Source organism: Rhinopithecus roxellana, chromosome 4, assembly GCF_007565055.1.
Source record: "Rhinopithecus roxellana isolate Shanxi Qingling chromosome 4, ASM756505v1, whole genome shotgun sequence".
Taxonomy (NCBI): Eukaryota; Metazoa; Chordata; class Mammalia; order Primates; family Cercopithecidae; genus Rhinopithecus; species Rhinopithecus roxellana.
The window spans coordinates 28,067,687-28,082,150 of NC_044552.1; the positions used below are offsets into that span (position 1 = coordinate 28,067,687).

Here is a 14,464-nt window from a genome sequence, read left to right on the forward strand (position 1 = left end):
GTGAGCTCCTGTGGCACCCAGGAGGTGGGAGGTAGCACCTGGACAGATTGTCCATGGTCAAATTTGGGAAATTTACTTTTAGGTTCAACCCAGGTAAAGGGTGCTCTTCAGTGCAGGCCTCATCAGGGCCTTTTTTTTTTTTTTTTTTTTTTGAGATGAAGTCTTGCTCTGTCGCGCAGGCTAGAGTGCAGTGGCACATTCTCACCTCACTGCAAGCTCTGCCTTCCTGGTTCAAGCGATTCTCCTGCTTCAGCCTCCCGAGTAGCTGGGATAATAGGCACCTGCCACCGTGCCTGGCTAACTTTTGTATTTTTAGTAGAGACGGGGTTTCACCATCTTGGTCTGGCTGGCCTTGAACTCCTGACCTCGTGATCCACCCGCCACAGCCTCCCAAAGTGCTGGGATTACAGGCGTGAGCTACCGCGTCCAGCCCATCAGGGCCTTTATCATGCTGCTGTGTCCTGTGAATGTCAAGACATTTCATTGCCAACATTTAGAAGCAATCAAGATGTCCTTCAGTAGGCGAATGGTTATATAAACTGTGGCACATCCTGGCAATGGAATATTATTCAGTGTTCAAAATAAATGAGCTATCAAGCCACGAAAAGACAAGGAGGAACCTTAAATGCGTTTTACTAAGTGAAAGAAGCCAGGCCGGGCGCGGTGGCTCAAGCCTGTAATCCCAGCACTTTGGGAGGCCGAGACGGGCGGATCATGAGGTCAGGAGATCGAGACCATCCTGGCTAATACGGTGAAACCCCGTCTCTACTAAAAAATACAAAAAACTAGCCGGGCGACGAGGCGGGCGCCTGTAGTCCCAGCTACTCGGGAGGCTGAGACAGGAGAATGGCGTGAACCCGGGAGGCGGAGCTTGCAGTGAGCTGAGAGCCGGCCACTGTACTCCAGCCTGGGCAGCAGAGCAAGACTCCGTCTCAAAAAAAAAAAAAAAAAAAAAAAAAAAAAAAAGAAAGAAAGAAGCCAACATGAAAAGGCCACATACTGTGTGATTCCAACTAGGTGACATTCTGGAAAAGGAAAAACTATGGAGATAGTAAAAAGATCAGTGGTTATCAGAGATTGGGGTGGGGCAGGGAGTGATAAATAGGTAGAAAGCACAGAGGATTTTTAGGGCAGGGCAACTTTTCTGTATGATACTACAGTGGTAGATACCTGTCATCAACATGAGTCAAAACCTATAGAATACACATCACCAAGAGTGAACCCTAATGTAAACTATGGACTCTGGGTGATAATGATGTGTCAATGTAGGTTCATCAGTCCTAACAAATGTACCACACAGATGCACGGTATGGACAGTAAGGGTGGCTACTGTGTGGGTGGGAGGGGGTGTATGGGAACTCTCTGTACTTTCTAGTCAGTTTTTCTATGAGCCTAAAACTGCTCTAAAAAATAAAATCTATTAATTAAAAAATATATGTATCCACATACACACACAAATATATTAGGAAGTGACAAGTATTACAAAGGAAAATAAAGCAGGATAAGGGTTTAAGTAAGGGGTGTGGGGCATGGGCTGGCTGTTCTGGATGGGGCAAAAGTGGGGGCCAGGATCATGAATCAGAGACTTAAAGCAAGGAAATGTGCCCTGCAGATATCAAGGGAGGAGGATCTCGGGACAGGAAGCCGCAGGTGCTAGCTCCGAGGCAGGGAAGAGGAAGCACAGGGTGTCTGGGGTGGAGTGAGGTGTGGAGAGTGGTCGTGGGGAGTGGGGGAGGTGAGGATGAGTCAACAGGTTGGGGCCCGGAGGCACAGCCAACCTGTTCTCAGATGGGTGAGTCACTCGCTGGAGGGTTTCGGCAGGGGTGTGATGTGTCAAAATTATATTTGTGTTTTTATTTTTCAATTTTAAAAAAGCCAGTCAAATTTAGCAGTGGGGGATTGTATATCAACTTTAGTGACATTATTTATGTTTTAAAAAGATGACTGCAGCTGCCGTCTGGCAGATAGACAGTAGGGGGCGAGGGTAGAAGCAGGGGGGCTCATTAGAAGGCCACATAGCCCTCCAGGTGGGAGAGGGGGCTGGGGCAGACCCTGGCATCTGTGGCCGACAGGTGAGAGGTGGCTGGATTCTGCATATATTTTGAAGGGAGAGTCAGCGGGGTGTAGGGTGAGGGAGATTCCTAAGTTCTTGGGTGAACAATGGTGTTGTGTCCTGAGATGGCAAAGGCCAGCGTTGGAACAGGCTGGGGGCTGTCATATGGGGACATGTTAAGTTGGCCTGTACCTACATCCAAGTGGGGCCGTTGAGGAGGTGGGTGGATGTGTGAGGCTGGAGTTCAGGGAGATCTAAGGCCACTGCTCTGATGAGATCCCAGAGGGAGCAGACATGAGTGGAGAAGAGAAGAGGCCCCAGGCCTGAGTCCTGGCCATGTGAGGACCCACTCAGGGAGACGGAGGTGTAACACAGAGTGGGAGTATGGTGTCTGAGGAGCCCGGAGGCACGGGTGCCAGGGCGGACAGCGTGCTGCCAAGGAGGAGGACTGGAGACTGGCCATGGGGGTCAGCAGTGGCTGGTGAGGGCCAGAGGTCGACTGGAAAGGCGTCGGAGGGAGTGGAGATGGAGAGGATGGGCAGGCCTTTCCAGGAGTATCCTCTGCCACCGGAGGGAGGAGACACATGGGCCCACAACGTGGGGGGCACTGGGCGGTCTAGGGGGCCCTTTTGACTTTCTCTTAAATGAGAGAAACAACAGCATGATTCTCTCTGGATGGGAAAGATTCTATGTGAGGGAAAACGGATCATTGGGGAGAGGGGAGAGCACATCCCAGCCCGGCAGCAGGAGTGCGCAGCCTAAGGGGTGAGGGGTGGAGGGACAGGGGGCCTGGGAACCCATGGGGAGGGCGGCAGGGCCTAGGGGTGGAGTGAGTGGGTGTGGGGCCGCAGTGTCTCTAGGTGCCTCTCTTTTTCTCAGAGAAATAAGCGGCACAGCTGTCAGCTGAGGGGGAGGGAGGAGGAGGTGTTGTAAAATATTTGTCTCCAATGCCGTTCTCACAGCCACCGGGTGAAGTAGGCGCCATCACCCCCGCTTTGCAGATGAAAAAACAGGAAGGGGGCCAGGTAAGTTGCCAGCTAGGGCAGGATTGAGGTCTGAACGGGGCCTGGAGGGCATGGGGTATGGAACTGGGATTCGACTAGACCCTGTCCCTCCCGCCTCCCATTCCAGTCCAGTGCTGCACCAGCTGGGAGGACACTGGGGTCCAGACAGGGTAAGTGATATCCCAAGGCCAGACAGCGAGAAGGTGACGTTGCCATTGCTGGTCCTTTTCCTCCCTCCCCTAAGCTCTATGGGCACAACACACCTGGGCCACTCTGTACCCACTGCTACCCTGTCAGCCGTGTAAGGCTGCCTTCCCGGGGCCCTGCTCCATGGGCCCCTCTCTCTCCCCCTGCCTTGGAGCCTCGGTACAGCTGCTCTGCATGTCAGGACAGCGCCTCTCTCCGCTGCAGCAGACCCCAGCCTAGGGTCTTCTGGACTCTGGCCACACATTAGACTTCTCTGATTTAACTGGGCTGGGGCCTGGGCATTGGTATTTTTTAAATTGAGATATAGCTGGGTGTGGTGGCTCACGCCTGTAATCCCAGCACCTTGGGAGGCTGAGGCAGGCAAATTACTTGAACTCAGGAGTTTCAGACCAGTGTGGGCAACACGGCACTGGTCTCTACCCAAAAAAAAAAAAAAAAAAAAAAATTAGCTGGGTGTGTGCGCCTGTAATCCCAGCTGCTTAGGAGGCTGAGGTGGGAGGATCAGCTAAGCCCAGGGAGGTTGAAGCTGCAGTGAGCTATGATTGCACCACTGTACTCCAGCCTGGACGATGGAGTGAGACCCTGTCTCGATCAATCAATCAGTTAATCAATTAATTAAAGTACAAAGTGCATGTCAGTGAACATGAGCCACTACACAGAACAGGATCCCACATCCCGGAAGGTTCCCTCCTGCCCCTTCCCAGTTCACGTCTGCCCCTGGTAACCACTCTCCTGTCAGGATCAGGATTGCCTGTTCTGGAACTTCATAGACATGGAATCACGTGGAATGTGCTGTTTGGCGCTCAGTGCGCCATCTGTGAGAGTCCGCCGTGCTCCGGTGGGCTGAGTGGTTTGCCCTTCTCCACCACTGTGTAGTTGGTGTAGGTCTAGTCTCTGGAAAAAATAGTCTGAGCTGAAGGTTTGGATGCAGGAGGTTTGGATGCAGGAGGTTTGGATTCAGGAGGTTGCTGCTGGAATCAACAGGATTGAAGGATGGAGGACTGGGCTGAAGGAGAAGTCACAGTAGAGGCCTCAGCTGACCCCACTTGGAGCCCTGAAGCTGGGGTGACTCTTGAACATCATACCATATTAAGGCAAGGGGCCAGGGCTTTGCACCCCCGCATTGACCAGTCACTGGTCAGTGCAGCTGGTCAGTGCAGCCACTGATCAGTGTAGTCACTGGTCAGTGCAGGCTGTCTCTGGGGAGGACGCATAACCTTGGACGAGGTGGCTCCCTTCAGCCCAGGGCAATGTCCAGAGAGGGACTCAGCCGTGGGCCATCAGCAGGCAACACCCCCAACAGCTGGGGTCAAAAGCCACCTCACCCTGAGGAGGTGGCAAACCTACAGCACCCACCGCAGCCTGCCCCTCGTGCTACTTGGAAATCTGAGCCCTTATAATAATCCCACCTGGGAACAGCTTCTTCAGGGTCCTGGTTGGTCTCTTTTCCTGGGGAAGCTAATAAGGGGAAGGTCAGTGAGACGAGCGACAGTCCTGCTGCTGCAGCAGGACGCTGGTCCACAACAGACACTTGCAATCTCCCTCTTCAGTGACCCTGACCTTGGCTAGCACCTCTGTTGGTCTAGGTGGCTTACCTTGTGAGGGGACCCGGCCCCTCATGTCTGAGGGAGTCTGATTCTCTGACCATCCTGCTCTTCTCAAACTGTGACCATTGCCCTTGCCCATTTCCCATCAATACCAGGCAAGGGAACACCAAGAGATGTCCCAGGGAATTGCCTGGCTGCCAATGCTATTCTTCTTCCCTGGCCCTTGCTGTACAAACAGTGTGAGGCTTTTACAGAAGGCCCCTGTGGATGATCAGGGCCAGTTATTCCTGCCAGGATGGTGACTCTGTGTTGTTTTTTTTTCCCTGCTGGTTTCTTGCCACAAGGGACCTGAAGGGAAGTGGTGGTAGTTATAGCTGAAAGTTTAATCTGACTCTTGCTGTCTCTTGGCGGAACTATTTCCCCTTTGGGAACCAGGATTTCTAACCTTGCAGTGCCCAGAGTTGTCCCTGGGTGTGGTGGTGAGTGGGGCTCCTCCTACTTCTACCCTGTAGCTCTTAGATGCATCTATTCTGGTCCCATTAGGGACTCAGCACCATACAGTAGTCATTACAATGTGCGCCGTGTTCCAGGAGACAGCTCGCCATCCTTGCAGGGGATCAGCTCCAAGCTGACACCTCATCTGCATCTTTTTATTATTATTTATTTGATTGACTGGTTGTTTGATTTGTTGCCCAGGCTGGTCTTGAGTTCCTGGGCTCAAGCAATCCTCCCGTCTTGACCTCCCAGAATGCTGGGATTACAGGCATGAGCCACCTCACCTGGCCTATTATTTTTTAAAGTGACAAATAAAAATTGTCTGTATTGGCTGTGCACAGTGGCTCACACCCATAATCCTAATACTTTGGGAGGCCGAGGCAGGCGGATCACTTGAGCTCAGGAGGTCGAGACCAGCCTGGGCAACATGGTGAAACCCTGTCTCTACTAAAAATACAAAAATTAGTCAGGTGTGGTGGCGTGTGCCTGTCGTTCCAGCTACTTGGGGGGCTGAGGCAGGAGAATCGCTGGAGCCGGGAGGTGGAGGTTGCAGTGAGCTGAGATGGTGCCACTGCGCTCCAGCCTGGGTGATAGAGTGAGAGTTTGTCTCAAAAAAAAAAAAGTATATTTTTATGGTGTGAAACATGATGTTTTGAAATTGTGGAATGGCTAAATCAAGCTAATTAACATATGCATAACCTCACATACTTTTATGGTGAGAACACTTAAAATCTATTCTTGTAGCAATGCTCAACAATACAGCACATTGTCAGGAATTACAGCCACCATCCTATACAGTAGAGCTCTTGGTCAGCTGCATCCAAAGGGCTGTTACATCACCCCATCCGGCGGCAGTGCTAGGTGGTGCGGTGTGTGGTGAGACCGGCAGGTTCGACGTCGAAAACCCACAGCCACACTTCCTTTGATGGCAGGTAATTTCAGAGGCAGTTTCAGAGGCTTCCGAGAGCTATCATAGTAGCTTTTGCCCCACGGGCCAAAGCACCAGTGTGGGGGTTCTGCAATGTGTGTCTATTCCAATTATACACTCAGGAACCAGCGAGACCACCACTGGATGTCCTGTGGATCCACTGGACTCCCTGTGAGCCAAAGCCAGGCCAGGACTCCACTCATCACCTGCCCCCATATGCTTCCACCCTAACAGGGGGCCATGATGCCTCTTTGGGTCCCCAGACCAATGTCCATGTGGACCCTGTGTCTGACAGTCTTTGAAATGCCTGAGTATTCATCTTTCTCGCACATATGGTTACTCAAGTAAAAGGCATGTAAGCCCTTCTCGGGAAGGATGATGGAATCATCATCACATGTGCTGATTCAGGGTTGCAGGGTCCTTCCTTCTGGGGACCTGGTCTCTCCTTCCGTCAGTTGGATGTGAAACCTTACTCAGGTCTGGAAACTTCTCAAAGGATCAGGACTTTTCATTGGGTTGCTGCCCTCAACCCCCATCATCAAGCCTTGGATGTTCTCTCTTTTTTTTTTTTTTTTTGGAGACAGGGTCTCACTCTGTCACCTAGGCTGGAGTGCAGTAGTGTGATCAAGGCTCACTGATTGCAGCCTCGACCTCTGGGTTCAAGTGAGCCTCCCGCCCCAGCCTCTTGAGTGGCTGGGACCATATGCATGCACCACCACACCTGGCTAATTTAAAAACTTTTTTTTTTTTGAGACAAGATCTCTCTGTGTTGCCCAGGCTGATCTTGAACTCCTAGGCTCAAGGGATCCTCCCACTTAGGCCTCCCAAAGTGCTAGGATTACAGGTGTCAGCCACCATGCCCAGTCCTTGGGTTCTTTTGATTGCATCGGGTGGGCAGTGTCCTTGTTGGCTGCCCATCTGGCTTGCCCTGGGACACGGGGTCTATGAACCATTTCCATGGCTTGGCGGGTCTGGCAGCTCTGACCTGGCTGCTAGCGGTGGTAACTACCTCCACCTGATGACTCCTAAGCCTGCGCTTCTGATGACCAGGTGCCACCACCTGGCCTCTTTCTTCGTGATCGTGTCATCCCCACTGTTGTCGGGGTACCCAGTTCTGTAACTGCAGCTCCAACTAGCAGGTCTTCAGAGGACATTCACCTGGGCTTCTTAGGGCTTTCCTGTTGGCCTTGGTAAATGAGGTGCCTGCCTGACCTTCCTGCAGAAGACAGATAGTGAGTGGGTTTCTGGCCAGACATGGCAGAAACCCAAGCATGCCCTCTTCTCCAGGTCTTTGGATCCTTTCTTCCACTGCCTGACACGGCATCCCTGGCGACTTCTACTGTGGGCTTTCGTTTTCTCCAAGCAGCATGTTAAGACCCTCTTGCCAGGGTGTTAATCCTCGTATTATGGGATTGACTCTCCTTTATCCCACTTGATGTCCCACCCCGGCCTTGGGCCAGCCCCTGATCCTATCTGCATAGTCTTCAAGCAGGGGGGGTGCTCCCCGGGGGTCACGTCTGCACCTCACTCTTTCCCAAGCAGGTTCTGAACTTGACGCAGCCGACTCATCGTGGGCTGAGCACTGAACTTCTTCTGTTTTACGCTCCACTCATAACTACACCCTGGCCTGCTCCTCAGCTTTTTCCTCCCCTCCAGCTGCAGGAGAGGAGGATTTATTTGCTGCTAAGGAGGCCCTTGGCTTTCTCACTTGGCCTTAAATTAGTGCTGAGTCACACTCAGCCTTGCGTTGTCTTTCTTTAGTGCACGCAGGCCCCAGCACAGCCATCCCCTTCCATAGACTTTATAATTAATTACCACTCCCCCGGCCTCTCCAATTCGGGAGCTCTTGTCCCTGCAGTGCGGTCTCTTCCCTGCTACCTGCTGGGTGCCAGCTCTCCTAGCACCAGCGACAGTGGGCGACCCAGCTTCTGGGTCCCAGGGTTCAGAGGCTGCTTCCTAGAATCAGTCCTGATACCAACTGGGGTAGGTTAGGTTCTGACTTGGAGACTTGTGTGCAGGAGGGTCGCTGGGAAGTGCTCGTTGGAACACCACGTATAAAAAGAGAGGGCTGTGTGCTCCATGGTGTAAATGCACCACATTTTCTTTAATCCACCACGTTGATTCCCTTTTTTGCTATTGTGACTAGTGTAGAGATGAACATACAAATATATGTTCTTTTTGGTAGAATGATGTGTTTTTCTCTGGGTATATGCCCCAGTGATGGGATTGCGGGTCAGATGGTAATTCTGTTTTCAGTTCTTTGAGAAATCTCTAAACTGCTCTCCATAGTGGCTGAACTCATTTACATTCCCACCAACAGTGTATATGTGTTCCCTTTTTTCCTCAGCCTTGCCTGCATCTGTTCTTTTTTGACCTTTATTATAGCCATTCTGACTGGTGTGAGATGGTATGTCATTGTGGAATATTATGCAACCATGAAAAACAATAAAATCATGTCCTTTGCAGCAACATGGATGGAGCTGGAGGCCATAATTCTTTTTTTTTTTTTTTTTTTTGAGACAGAGTCTTACTCTGTTGCCCAGGCTGTAGTGCAGTGGTGCAATTTCCGCTCATTGCAACCTCCTTCTCCTGGGTTCAAGCAATTCTCCTGCTCAGCCTCCTCAGTAGCTGTAGCTACAGGCACACATCACTATGCCCAGCTAATTTTTATTTACTTTTATTTATTTTGAGACAGAGTTTTGCTCTTGTTGCCCAGGCTGGAGTGCAATGGCTTGATCTCAGCTCACCGCAACCTCCGCTTCCTGGGTCCAAGCGATTCTCCTGCCTCAGCCTCCAGCTGGGATTACAGGCATGTGCCACCATGCCCGGCTCATTTTGTATTTTTGTAGAGATGGGGTTTCGCCATGTTGGTCAGGCTGGTCTCGAACTCCTGACCTCAAGTGATCTACCTGCCTCAGCCTCCCAAAGTGCTGGGATTACAGGCATAAGCCACTGTGCCTGGCCTGGAGGCCACAATTCTAAGTGAATTAATGCATAAACGGAAAACCAAACAGTGCATGCTCACTTACAAGTGGGAGCTAAACATTGAGCATCCAAGAATATAAACATGGGAATAGTAGATACCATGGACTTCTAGAGGAGGGAAGGAGGGAACTGTGGGTCATGAAACTACCTATTGGATACTGTGCTTACTACCTGGGTGCAATATATACCCATGTAACAAACCTGCACATGTACCTGTATCTAAAATAAAAGTTATAAATAAATAAAAACCACACACATGAGAAAAGAGGATAGGGAAGTGGGACAGGGCAGAGAGTGGGAGAGGGTGAGCTAAGATGCCCTTTTAACACAGGCCTCAGTTGATCCCATATGGAGTGGTGGGGCTGGGAGGGCACTTCAGAGTTGTCCTGAATCAAGGAAGGGATCCAGGCCTGGGTCAAACACTTGTTGGATATGAGTTGCCCCTGGGAGGGGGCCAGCAAGAGGAGGGGAATTCTTGGAAAAGAACTCTCAGAATTGTCAGCAGTAAATCCCCCCTGCAGCTGGGGGATGGAGAGTCTTCACTCTGATGCTGGGCTTTGGGGTGGCACAGGGCATAGCACTGGACACAGTTTATCTGCTTAGTCTTTCAGCTGTTGGTGGGCACGTGGATTGTTTGGGGGCTACTATGAATATGGCTGCTGCAAGCATTCATGTGCATGTCTTTTGGTGGCCTGGGCACTCATTTCTGCTGCATGTAAGCCCAAGGGTGGAAGTGCTGGTCTAAGGGGTATGTGTGCTGAACTTCAATAGAGATTGCTGCATAGTTTTCAACATGGCTGATCCCATTTTACAATCCCACCAGCAGTGTTTGAGAGTTCTGATTACTCTGCATCCTCACCAACGCTTGAAATTATCTGTCTTTTCATTTTAGTCACCCTGATGGTCCAGACATCACTGATTCTGTTGTGCAGCCTGGTGGGGAACCAATGCTCCCCAGTGGGTAGGAGGATGTGACATATGGGGAGCCCTTGGACCACCCTCACTTGGCTACCTGATTCTAATCCTAAGGGTCTTCCAAACCAAATCCTGGCAGACACATTAAAGTATTGTGAGATCATAACATCCTCAAGTGCCCAGGCTTGTCCAGCTCCTTTCAGCATGGGATTCCAGCTGTCAGGTGTGGGAAGGGAGCAAGGGTAAGCTTTGCTGCCTGGGAGGTCAGGCTTTTGTGGACACTAGGAAGCAGCCGCTTTGACTTGCCCTGTCCAGCGTTTCATGGCCTCCAATGCACTTTTTCTCATCTTAGCTCCTTTGGTTCTCATAATATCTCTAAAGGCAGCAAGAAGATAGAATATCAGCTCTATTTTGACAGAAGACAAAACTGAGGTCAGTTACTTGGGCAAAGTCACACAGAAATCAGTAAAACTGACCCTGAAACCAAGCTGTAGATTCCAAGTCCAGGACACAAAATTTAGCTGCTTGTCCGTTTTATTGGCCTATCTTACCCTCCCCTTCATTTAGAAAGCAACTCAGGCCAGCTCCTTGGTAGAGTTAACCTGCTCTGCCCAGTTCCCCAGTGCCCACCCCCATTCTTTGTTTCATGGTATGCCCCTACCTCTTGCTCATCAATGTCCTCTTCCGAGCAGGTCATTCCCAGAGCTCGCTGTGCTTAAATGTTAGACCAGAGCTTCTCCAACCTTAATGCACACAGGTGTCTCCTGGGGGCCTTTTTAAAAGATTCTGATTCAGTAGGTCTGGTGGTCCTAAGAGCCTGCATTTCTTTTCTTTGTTCTTTTTTTTTTTTTTTTTTTTTTTGAGACAGAGTCTCGCTCTGTCGCCCAGGCTGGAGTGCAGTGGCGCTATCGCGGCTCACTGCAACCTCCGCCTCCCGGGTTCATGCCATTCTCCTGCCTCAGCCTCCCTAGTAGCTGGGACTACAGGCACCTGCCACCATGCCCAGCTAATTGTTTTTGTATTTTTGGTAGAGACGGGGTTTCACCATGTTAGCCAGGATGGTCTTGATCTTCTGTCCTCGTGATCCACCCGCCTCGGCCTCCCAAAGTGCTGGGATTACAGGTGTGAGCCACTGCGCCCGACCTCTTTTCTTTGTTCTTTTTTGAGACAGAGTCTTGCTGTGTTGCCCAGGCCTGAGTGCAGTGGTGCATTCACAGCTCACTGCAGCCTAAACCTCTTGGGTTCCAGCAATCCTCCCACCTCAGCTTCCCAAGTAGCTGGAACCACAGGTGTGTACCACCATGCCTGGCTAATTTTTAAATTTTTTGTAGAGACGGTGTTTGGCTGTGTTGCCCGGGCTGCTCTTGAACTCCTGGGCTCAAGCAATCCTCCTGCCTTGGCCTCCCAAAGTGCTAGGGTATGAGCCACCAAACCTAGCCACAGCCCGCATTTCTAACAAACTCCCAGGTGATGCCAGTGCTGCTGGTCCTTGGACCATACTTTGAGTATTGAGGCGTTAGATCACTCCCCCAGCTATCGGCAATTATAGGCAGGTTTTTTTTTTTTTTTTGAGACGGAGTCTGGCTCTGTCGCCCAGGCTGGAGTGCGGTGGCCGGATCTCAGCTCACTGCAAGCTCCGCCTCCCAGGTTCACGCCATTCTCCTGCCTCCGCCTCCCAAGTAGCTGGGACTACAGGCGCCCACCTTGTCGCCCGGCTAGTTTTTTGTATTCTTTAGTAGAGACGGGGTTTCACCGTATTAGCCAGGATGGTCTCGATCTCCTGACCTTGTGATCCGCCCATCTCGGCCTCCCAAAGTGCTGGGATTACAGGCTTGAGCCACCGCGCCCGGCCTGTATAGGCAGGTTTTTATGCTGTGCTCATCCTCTTCCTCAGAGCTCCAGCAAACACTGGTTAGTTGTCTGAACTCTGGCACTAGTGCTAGTTACTGTAAGTCCAAGCCTCTCTCTGGTTTTCCCATTATGGTATTTACCATTCAAGTCATTTGGCTCAGTTCAAGGCGCCTCACTCTTAACACCTCTCTCAGAAGCAGCTCTATTCCCTCCCTCTTCCGGCTCTCTTCTCTTTCCTCCTCCATCAACACTCCTAATTCTTACCTTCTCCTCCCCCAAAATGGGCAGGATCTCAGCTAGGAATTAGGCAAAAAGCTAGCTGAGTGAGCTTATTTATACTAAAGTGTGAATGACTCACATCTCGTCCCTTAACTCTCTCAGTGGTTATTTAGATGTGCAAAAGAAGGAGCTTTTGGTTGTTGGAAATGGTGATGACAGTGAGGGAAAGAACAAGAAATATTCAGGAATTCTTTCCTTTATCACCTAACATTTCCCATATATGGGCTAATGATTGAAATCACATGAAGGAACTTTATAAGTGAAAACCAAAACAGGGACACTTGGATTTTACCCTAGATCAGCAGAATCAGAATCTCCAACGTGGGGATCAGGAATACGTTTTGTTTTTTTTTTTTTTTTTTTCCCAGAGTCTCACTCTGTCACCTAGGCTGGAGTGCAATGGCATGATCTTGCCTCTCTGCGGCCTCCACCTCCTGGGTTAAAGTAATTCCCCTGCCTCAGCCTCTTGAGTATCTGGGATTACAGGTGCGCACCACCACACCTGGCTAATTTTTGTATTTTTAGTAGAGACAGGGTTTCACCCTGTTGGCCAGGCTGGTCTTGAATTCCTGACCTCAGGTGATCCACCCACCTCAGCCTCCCAAAGTGCTGGGACTACAGGCGTGAGCCACCGCTGGCCAGGAATGTGTATTTTTTAAAGGAGATTTTGTTGCACATACAGGTTTAGAAACTACTTTCCTAAATCGTACTAGTTGTGTTTCCATCTCCCCACTGTTTCTGAAGGAGAGATTACTCAGAGGGTCCCTCTGTCTCACCCAGGCCCAGGAGAATGTAGAGTGGGAAGAAATGGGGTGTAGGTGAGGTGTTAAGATCTAACTCCTATCAGAACTCAACTGCTTACAGACCCCTTATCCTTGGTGAGGCCGAGCCTCAGTTTCCCCATCCCTACAACAGGGATGAAGTCAGCTCCCTGTGTGCTGTGTGGTTGTAGCTGGAGAGCAGAGAGGTAGCAGTTGTGCAGGTGATTGTGCCACGGGACTAAAGGCAGCCTATGATGGGGAGGGTGAAGGACCAAAACCTGGCTGGAGAGGCTCAGCACCTGGGCTGAGTGAAGCCTTGGTCACAGTGGCTCACTGGGGATAATTGCCGTGGTAATTATGAAGATTGCACAGGAAAATGGATTCTAGTTTACATTCTGCTCTCCTGCAAAGGTCATCTGTAATTGCCTGACTTCCTCCCCACAGTGGGGAGGAGGCTGCGGTGGGGGCCTGTCAGAGGGTCTCTGGGCTGCAGGCCCAGGCTGAGAGGGATAGGGGCTGGGGGCTTCTGGGGTGATCTCTGCCAGCCTGAGGCGGGAGGCAGATGGTGAGCTCTTGGCGCAGAGGCTGCTCGTCCTCCTCCTCCTGGATGGTACCCCAGCTCCTTAGTATGCCTTCAGCTGTGTTGGCTGGAGATGGGAGAGGCAGAGCTTGCTGACTCGTGGGGAGACTGATGCTGAGGCCAAGGCCGTGGCTTGTCCTGCCTGTCAGTCTGTTTAGAAGCCTCAGCTCTGCACCCTCCTCAATCTGACATGCTCCCTTCTCTGGTCATCTTTCTCTGCAAATGAAATGGTTAGACCTGACAAAATGGCTTTGAGTGACCCCTTCCAACTCTGGATTCCTGGATTCCAGGACTCCAGCCTCCAGTCCCCAAGTTTTGTGGAAGATTTGTGCATGGGCTTTGGAGCTGGATACAATAGAATCTGAATCCTGGCTCATTCCTGCTGTGTGACACTGGACAATTGACTTCACCTTTCTGAGCTCCAGTTTCAACTTAAAAAAAAAAAAAAGAGAGATAATGATATGCATCTCTCTCTCTCTCTCTCTCTCTCTCTTTTTTTTTTTTTTTTTTTTTGAGACAGAGTCTGATCTTGCTCTGTCGCCCAGGCTGGAGTGGAATCTTGACTCACTGCATCCTCCACTTCCCGGGTTCAAGCAATTCTCATGGTTCAGCCTCCCAAGTAGCTGAGAATACAGGCGCCCACCACAATGCCTGGCTAATTTTTTTTTTTTTTATCTTTAGTAGAGACAGGGTTTCACCATGTTGGCCAGGCTGGTTTCGAACTCCTGAGCTCAGGTGATCCTCCTGCCTCGGCCTCCCAAAGTGCTGGGATTACAGGCTGAGCTCTATGCCCAGCCAATGGTGTGCATCTCTTAGGGTTGTTGAGATTAAAGGAGATAATGATGGAATATATAACTGA

General features: G+C 50.7%; 1 protein-coding gene across 4 annotated transcripts in view; it reads left to right on the top strand.

The window, feature by feature from the left end:
- The window catches only part of PACSIN1 (protein kinase C and casein kinase substrate in neurons 1), a 75,401-nt gene that overhangs the window by 18,339 nt on the left and 42,598 nt on the right, over positions 1–14,464 (top strand). Inside the window, exons 1-2 of one of the 4 annotated variants that reach the window (XM_030929275.1) lie at positions 3,033–3,078; positions 3,185–3,227. The exons of 1 other annotated variant lie outside the window; for it this stretch is intronic. The gene's annotated coding sequence lies outside the window, so the exon portion shown is untranslated. Of the gene's footprint in view, positions 1–2,955; positions 3,079–3,141; positions 3,228–14,464 lie in introns of those variants that run through there. 2 more of the 4 variants (XM_030929273.1, XM_030929274.1) reach the window with 2 other exon arrangements.